Here is an 8,801-nt window from a genome sequence, read left to right on the forward strand (position 1 = left end):
CTATCCTTACTTTTATCAAGTGCTTGATTTAACATATCATTCAGTTTCTTAGAGAACTACTTTATTTGATGAATAGGGATTACATGCCAAGCCTGCCAACAGCTGGTAAATTTAATCCACGAGCATATAAACAAGGTGAGTGCCACTTTATATTTCCAGATGGGTGGCCCAACTGACACTACTAGAAAACGGCTCATTCGTCCGTAGCAGTTAGTACCGGACCTAGACTACAGTGCTCTCTGGAGCCTTTTAGTACCGAGCCTAGACTACAGTGCCCACCAGCCAGCACTAAAAGTGCACCACTGACACCACGAAATAACCATTTACTACTGGCTGGTCGCTCCAGCCGGTACTAAATAGCACCCAGAATATTTAATACCAGGCAGAGACTTCACCCGGTACAAAAAAATATTCTATTAGTACCGGGCGGAACCTCCAACCGGTACAAATACCACGCCAAAAACATATCTCGCAGACGAGCGGCCCGACAGAGTCTTTATCCCTTCAACCCTTCTCCTTTTCCCCCTGTCTTCTCCCTTCTCTTCTCTCTGGAGTCCTTCTCCCTTCTCCCTCCCTTCTCTCCTCTCTGTATCTCTCGAGGAAGCGGCCGCCAGCGGCCCGTCGGGTGGTGCCCTCGGCGCACGGCGCCCCTGGCCGGCCGCGGCCCGGCCGCGGCCCGGCCGCGGCAACGCTGCGGGCTGGTGCCGCTCGGCCACGGCGGCCGAGACGCTCGCGCCTCGCGGGCTCAGCCACGGCGGTGGAGATCCGCGTGGGCGTGGCGGCTAGGATGCAGCGACGGCCCGGTGGAGACGTGCGGCGGATGCGGCCCGGCCCCGGCGGTGGAGGCGCGCGCGGGCGGCGACCTAGATGTTGATGGAGGATCTCTCGGATCTTGGCAGCCGTGGCCACCTGGGTGCTGCAAGGCCGGCGCCGCCGGCGCCAGGGGCTTCGTTGCCGTCCTCTTCTAAAGTCTCCATGCAAGTCTACACCGTCCCGAGCTCAGCTTCCGGCGGTGGATCTCGAGCTCATGTGGTTGCCCCGGCGATACTGCACGAGTCTTGCGGCAAGCTCGTTCATGTGATTGTAATTATTTTGTGATTTTTGTGGTTCATGTATTCTTGTGAAATCTGTAACTAGTTCAATGATTCATGTGATTGTGAATTTTTTGTGATTCATGTGATTGTGATTTTTTTGTGATTCTTGTTATTGTGGCATGCGCCTTGTGGAAAAGAAAATGAGAAAAAAGGGGGGGAGCTACGGGTGATACGGTGGGGGAGGAGTTTGTACGGTCGGTGTTATTGACCGGTACAGACACTCTCTGCTTGTGTATTTAGTACCGATGGATGGGTACCGGGTGAGCGACCGGTACTAACCAGAGGTTCCTACCTGGTACTAGTGTGGATTTTTCTAGCAGTGTGAACTCCGGTGGTTGTTCTTGGAGCCAGACATCCGTGGAGTACTTTTTCGCACACAGCAGATAGGCTTCTCTCCTGAGTATTTTTAGCAACACCCCGTCTGTCGTTGCCTGGCACTATAACCTTACCAAAAGTTAATTCAACTCTTGTGTTTTTCTCTGTACAGCGTGCCCTTTCTTAAAAATTATTTAATCAGAATAGATATACACATATATATGTATAGTGTGCAATTTCTGTTAATAGAACTGTTTGGGGGCAGCATATCTATATACTCACATCAAGCATACAAGAATTATATACTAAAGGTTCTGTTCTGAAATTTCGCAGCAGGTTGATTATGGATTGGTTGCATGCCCAGTATTGGTTCTTGCTCTAACCCATGATCAAATTGAGGTCATGCGCATCGAGGTTTGTTCTTCCCAACTCTGTTCTTCCTCAAATTACTTTTGTTCAGGTCCAACCCATGCCCTCCTACTTTTCATGCTATAATCAGACCATATTTTCTTTTAATATGGCTACAGCATTATGCTTCAAACTGTGACAAACACCTGTTTGATCCAAATCCAGAATCCGAATATATCGGTGCTCCAAACCCTTGCTTCAGCTTCCCTTATATGGCTTCCCATGCTTGCGAGTAACGAAATTTCCTTCTCTATTGTGCTCTTCTTTTCAGATAGGCGATATCCTTCTTACAAGCCACACGACCAGGCTCTGCAGCTAGGGACCTATTTACAGCAAGGGTGCCATTGGAGCTGATTGGTTGCAGTGCTGAAGCAGGTAGCGGCATAGAACTCAAGGGCAATAGCAGAAAGCCATGTGTTTTCTGTTACATCCTTTGATCAGGATTACAACTTCCTACCAACATTAAAAAGCCATGTGTAATTAGATTCCTATTAGAAGACTTTTTTTTTCAAACGAACATTAGAATACTAAATAATGCTTCTGCAGATTACTTGTTCCACTATAAATATGTGCGGGTGAGACAAGGCGCGCGCAAAGTACTCGTCAATTCCGTTATCTCAGCAGGAATGAAATTTTTGTCATAGATATTGAGTAATTTATCAACAGGATTTCCAACAAGTTGCTCTGCTTTTTTGTCAAACAGGACATACTATGCGGGGCAACACACTTCGGGGAAGACTATAGGAGAACAGCATCTTGCCTTCCCATCACTAAGCGGAAATCAGATCGTGACAAGGTGCTGACGTCAGATAATTACATACGCTGCATTTCATAGTGATAGCAGTACTAATAATTACATACGCTGAGCCATCACAGTAAGTGTCAAAGGCTCTCTTGCATCTTTTGCTTCCCCACCCGGCAAAATGCTCTTCTCCCTTCACAAAAGCGTAGACCATTAAAAGTCCATCAACAGTTAGTTACGTCTTATTCTTCTATTGCAGTTACCTGCACAAAATTTTAAAATATGATTGTCAGTACTAAGTGTTTGTTATGGGTAGAAATTATGGCGAGTACTATATGAAAGCGACATAACAGCCTGTATATAGATATAGTAAATTAATAGAAAATTGGAGTAAGGAACAAAGTACTTACTGATTAGCTCTCTTTAGTAGGCTTGGTGTCTTCATCACTGTCGTTGACTCGTTGTCATTGTCGCTATGGACTTCACTTTTATTTTTGTACCTGTCTTGATCACTTTATATAAAAAGCATTTATAAAAGATGGTTGTGGATTACTGGTGTTAAGATATATTGTTAAGAAAAGGAGAGAATATACTTACACTGCATACTCATTAGATTCTATTTATATTTTTGGCCTTGTGGGCTAAAAATTGTCAACTATTTTCCCTTCACTTAGATGATTCTTGAGTTGTGAAATTGCCTCTGGTGGTACTTCAGCATGTATAGCATTATTTTGTGATAAAATTAATTTGTGTTAGGGTAAAAAAGAGTTGGTATAGAAATATTTATAGTGTAAATGTAGATCACACCTTTTCATCCACGATCAGAGTAACTTCCACATTCTTAATATCCACACATGAATATTCCAATTGAGTCCATGTGGATTTAGCTCTGATAACATGTTGATTGCCATCTGTACAAGACATGCATATTATAATATTCAAATATTTCACGGTACACAATACTTCTAGTTTCATTTCCTCATGTCCCATCTTCATTTTCTATAAGAATTTTAAGTCCTGATTTAGATGTTACTAGACTTATCACTTATCTCAACTTTGTCACTCAGGGAGAGTCAGATTTACCATTTTCCAGGACTGACTGAGGAAAATATCACCTAACCAACAATTTTATGAAACAGAACGACACAATCGCAAAATCCAGGAAATTTGCTGGAGGAGCAATACATGTTTAAGAACTAGTGCCTCATAGTAGCAGACAGGTCGTAGACTAACCTGAACCAGCCTTTCCCAATCCGTCAAGAACAAATAAATCAACAATCAAGACAAACAAAATAAACGAAAAATCGTACAACAGCCACCTAAGAACCCTAAGGGTTGGACTGCTTGATTATATATCTAATCTCGATTGGATCCAGCATCTCCAATACCAGCACAAAATAGCAAACAACGAGATAGGGGGGCGATTCTCCCTAATAACAACTTAACCAGGCATGATCGGAGTAAAAAAACAAAAACGGAAGGAAAATCGGAGGATACGGTACGCACCCCAGTGCTGACATCTTGCAATATCCATGGCTTGTGGAGGAGGGACGACACCACGCCGCCGAATCCCCGGCGGCTTCTCTCTGCCCCCGCTGCTTCTGGAATCTGGAGAGGAGAGGGTTTAGGGGAGCGCGGCCACTTGGAGTGGAGTAGGACCTGCGAGTCTTGGGGAGACTGGGACTGCGAATTCTGGTTTGGCCCAGTGGGCTCGCGTCATTTTTTTTGGGTCCGTAATGGGCTTGGTACGTGGGCGCTTTTCTACCATAATGACTTGTGCGATGTCCAGAAAAAAGGCATTTGAGCTAGAATCAGTTTTGCGAGCAGCTATTGTTTTGTTAAAAGAAATACTGTTTTTATTATCTAGCGTTACTTTTTTTTTGAAGCAATTATCTAGCGTTACTAATGGAGGTAACGAAATAAGATGAATACTCAGTGGCTTGCAATGGATAATGATCATAGATCGACCGTGAGTAGCGTGAACCATGTTCCAAAGTACCAAAAACATGATGTTGTCATCGCATTCAGTACTCAACACGACAGAAGGCTTACATGGAGCCCAGCATCAAAATTCAGTAACCTAACATCCACCCCTAGTTAAGCCAAGTGCCCAAGATACGCAAGCCAGGCTAGCTTCTGCAGAAAATACTCCAGCTCACTTGTGAGCACTACGCTTATGCTTCTTCACCTTGCAATAAGTTTTCAGAGCGATGTAGGAGCTGAAGGTCCTGAATATGAAGAAATAATGCGTATGTGTCAATGTCAAAGTATATATCAAAACACACTTAATGGTGGTAGGTTCGAGTAAAAGGGCCTAGAAATTACCTGCTGCAAAATTCGCAGCAGGGCTGCATAGGCTTGTCACTGGTTGTAGGTGTACGCCTTTTGAGCAATGCAGGTTCTTCACGTACTTGGATGGATAAGGGGTGGCCACATGGACATAGACACTTCTTGTACCAGTGCCACTGCCTGAATGGAAAGTTCATCTAGAAGTGAGATTTTGGTGGCATGGAAAGGAACGGTAAGGTAAGCAGTTTAACAATCAAAACTTCAAAAGTAACATTTCATACCAGTATTGTTGCCCTTAGATGGAGTTATCATCCTGGCCTTCTTCTTTGGAGGTGTCTTCAAGGGTGTTTCTGTTGCACTATTCTTGTCCTTAGCATTCTGCATATGTTAAAAAGGGTTAATGATACAGTTACAGTATATCATAAAAATAAAGAGCAATCACAAAATTGAAGATCATATCGAACAATCTCACACCATTGGAAAGTTTGCGCCATCATCTTCATCTGAAGTCTCACTATCATCCTCATCACTGATATCTTGAAAAATCAATCATGTCACACAAAAGAGTTGTTTGATCAGAATAATGTGCATCCAGTGTTGGTAAAAATGTAATGCACTGCACACATGATGGGCTTAGGGCGCATTGAACTCATCATTCCACTTTACCCCTATGATAACAGTGCCAATTTTAATACTGAATAAGGCAAAAGTTCCTAGGTCAACCATTAGTCTCACAATTCACAATTGGATAACAGATCTACAAACATTTAAATATAGGGAAAACTTAGATTCACACACATAAGAAACTAAGTGCAAATGCATGAGGTTCGGAGTAGGTACTTCCTTCACTTCAGGTACCAATATGTCCATAAATATTCTAGAAACACAAGATCAAGAAAAAAAATAGAAAATAGTAGCTTCATAATGGTTCAACGCACACACAAACCTCATCATCAATATATTCACCGTCTTCTGAATCAATGTAGTTTTCATCATTTTCATCATTGTCAGAGCAACCAACATTAGTTTGCAGTTTGACAGGATCCTTCATCTCCTCTAGCGAAGAGTACCGAGTCGCAGCAGGCCTTGGTGCAGCAAGCTTCTCTGAACCACTTTCAGTTTCTTTGCCCGTATCATCTGAATGTGAGCAATGGTAAGCAAGTATGTTATTCAAGAATCCACTTGGAGGTTCAAATAAGCTATTTATTATTTTCACGATAAAAAACAAGGAGAATAATCACAACATAAATCAAATATGAATTGTGAAAGTTGAATCAGTCTGATATACTCGAACGAAGCAAATCATCTTGACTCAAACAACCAGAGTTATGTACAACACAGCATACACCATCTGCATTGGGGTATAGTGGAATAGCCAGTGGAACCTCCTCATCAGATTCATCATCTGAAACACCAATTATTATGTGTCTTATGCCAAGTGGACATAAAAAATATCAGAGATAGTCTATATTACAACAGTTGCACCATTTGTTTACCTTCTTCAGTAGAAGAGCCAGATGTGGACAAAGAGGACAAGAAAGGAACAAAAATTGATACAGTGCTTCTTTTTGGTAAAGATGCAAAGAAGAAAAAGAAAGGATATTCTCTCTCGAGCTTGCTCTATTTGTAGCCAATAATGGAGATGTTTCAGGTTTTTGAGGTGTGTAGTAGCTCAAATTCCTTATCAAAAAACAAATCAGTACTATAGTGAGGGTATTTGTCATCTGAAAGTGAATCAAAAATTCTTTTTCATCAACTTTCACAAAGATTCTGGTGTCTTCATTTCCCTTGCCAGCCTGTAGTGCTATCTGTTGTATAATATGAAATGCCAAGATTTGAACAGTAAACAAACAGGATCCACTCTCAAGGAACTAAAAAGAAAGGGAAATCATCACTAAATCTTTTATAAAAAGAAACTGACCTGTGAAATATGGCAAAAGAACTCACATGTGTTACACTTCACTATCTCCCCAGGTCTGATTACTACTCCTGGAAATATTGGTATGTTTTCACAAAAATAAATTAGCACAAATTTTAGTACCAATTAGTCAAATAAGATACGTGACATTGCTACATATAATTATCCGTATGAGAAAACTAGTTTTTTGAGTTATATGCCTAAACTAGTTTTTTGAGGTATATGCCTACATAATTTAATGTTTGACCTTGGCTTTTGTTTATAGTCATTGCATAACATACTTTTATTCCATAAGACGCTTTCCACACAAAAGCCTAGACCATTAAAAGTCCATCGACAGTTAGTTACGTCTTATTCTTCTATTGCAGATACCTGTACAAAAATTTTAAAATATGATTGTCAGTACTAAGTGTTTGTTATGGGTAGAAATTATGGCGAGTACTATATGAAAGTGACATAACATCCTGTGTATAGATATAGTAAATTAATAGAAAATTAGAGGAAGAAACAAGGTACTTACTGTTTAGCTCTCTTTAGTAGGCTTGGTGTCTTCGTCACTGTCATCGTCATTGTCGCTATGGACTTCTCCTTTGTTCTTGTACCTATCTTGATCACTTTATATAAAAAGCATTTTATGAAAGATGGTTGTGGATTACTGGTGTTAAGATATACTGTTAATTAAAAAAGAAGAGAATATACGGACACAGCATACTCATTAGATTCTATTTATATTTTTGGCCTTGTGGACTAAAAATCTTTTTTATGCCAACTATTTTCCCTTCACTTAGATAATTCCTGAGTTGTGAAATTGCCTCTGTTGGTATTTCAGCATATATAGCATTATTTTGTAATGAAATTAATTTCTGTTAGGGTAAAAAAAAAGTTGGTATAGAAATATTTATAGTGTAAATGTAGATCATACCTTTTCATCCACGATCAGAGTAAATTCCACATTCTTGAAATCCACACATGAATATTCCAATTGAGTCCATGTGGATTTAGCTCTGATAACATGTTGATTGCCATCTGTACAAAACATGCACGTTATATATATTCAAATATTTCACGGTACACAATATTTCTAGTTTCATTTCAGCATGTTCCATCTTCATTTTCTATAAGAATTTTAAGTCCTGATTTAGATGTTACACATGACATTGCTACATATAATTATCCGTACGAGAAAACTAGTTTTTTGAGGTATATGCCTACATAATTTAATGTTTGACTTTGGCTTTTGTTTATAATTGTTAGACAAATAGATTGTCTATGCGTGTACTTGGCCTGGGCTGTGTCACGCCCAGGCCCATGGCCGGCTCATCCAAGCCTCCTAGGTGATAGGGTAGGCAATCTCAAGGGATTCTGTTTCTATAAGCCCTATCTGAGATTGCTCTATATAAGTGCACCCTTGTATACCCTAATCATCAATCAATATACACAATTATCATTGCCTTCATGGTATCAAGAGACTGGGCCCTCCCCTATCCCACTTCCGCTCTCTAGCGCGCGCCGGCGCCAGCGCCGCTCCACGCACGCGATCCCCTCGCGCTGCGTCCACCGCCCCATCGTGCACCGGCTCTCCGCCGTCGCTGCCCGATGGCCGGCACTCTCCCCACCGAAGAGCCCACCCCTGGCAGGTTGCCGCCGCTACGGCCGCCGAGCGCAAGCACCAGGATCAGGCGCGCGCCGCTCGCTAGGCAGCCCGCGAGGCCGCTCTCGCCCATGCCCTAGCGGCTGAGCAGGAGGCTGCTACCGCCGCTCAGGAACAGGAGGCCACAGCCGGCCGTTCGCGCGATGCCCTAGCCCGCGCTGCTGCGGAGCGCAAGGCGGTTGCCCCCTCCGATGACAAAGGCAACGCAGCGACGGCGGCGCCACCGCTCGCTCCACTTGGCTCGCCATCGAGGACCAATTCTTGGGCAACCGCGAGGCTCGTGCCCTCATTCTCAACGCCAAGTTCCGAACATTCGTGCAGGATGATCTCTCCATCACCGACTACTGCAAGCAGTTCAAGCACATGGCCGACGACCTCGCCGAT

General features: G+C 42.6%; 1 long non-coding RNA gene and 1 pseudogene across 1 annotated transcript; both read right to left on the reverse strand.

Moving 5' to 3' along the window:
* Positions 1–2,503: 2,503 nt before the first annotated feature.
* Positions 2,504–4,226, reverse strand: LOC120685655. Its single transcript, XR_005679685.1, has 4 exons — positions 4,066–4,226; positions 3,157–3,470; positions 2,970–3,071; positions 2,504–2,822 (listed from the first exon to the last, which is right to left on the reverse strand). It is a non-coding gene; the product is annotated as an uncharacterized LOC120685655 (long non-coding RNA).
* Positions 4,227–4,714: 488 nt separating this feature from the next.
* On the reverse strand, positions 4,715–6,597 carry LOC120684819 (annotated as a pseudogene).
* Between the last annotated feature and the right edge of the window lie 2,204 nt (positions 6,598–8,801).

The sequence above is a fragment of the Panicum virgatum genome, chromosome 8N (genome assembly GCF_016808335.1).
Source record: "Panicum virgatum strain AP13 chromosome 8N, P.virgatum_v5, whole genome shotgun sequence".
Taxonomy (NCBI): domain Eukaryota; kingdom Viridiplantae; phylum Streptophyta; class Magnoliopsida; order Poales; family Poaceae; genus Panicum; species Panicum virgatum.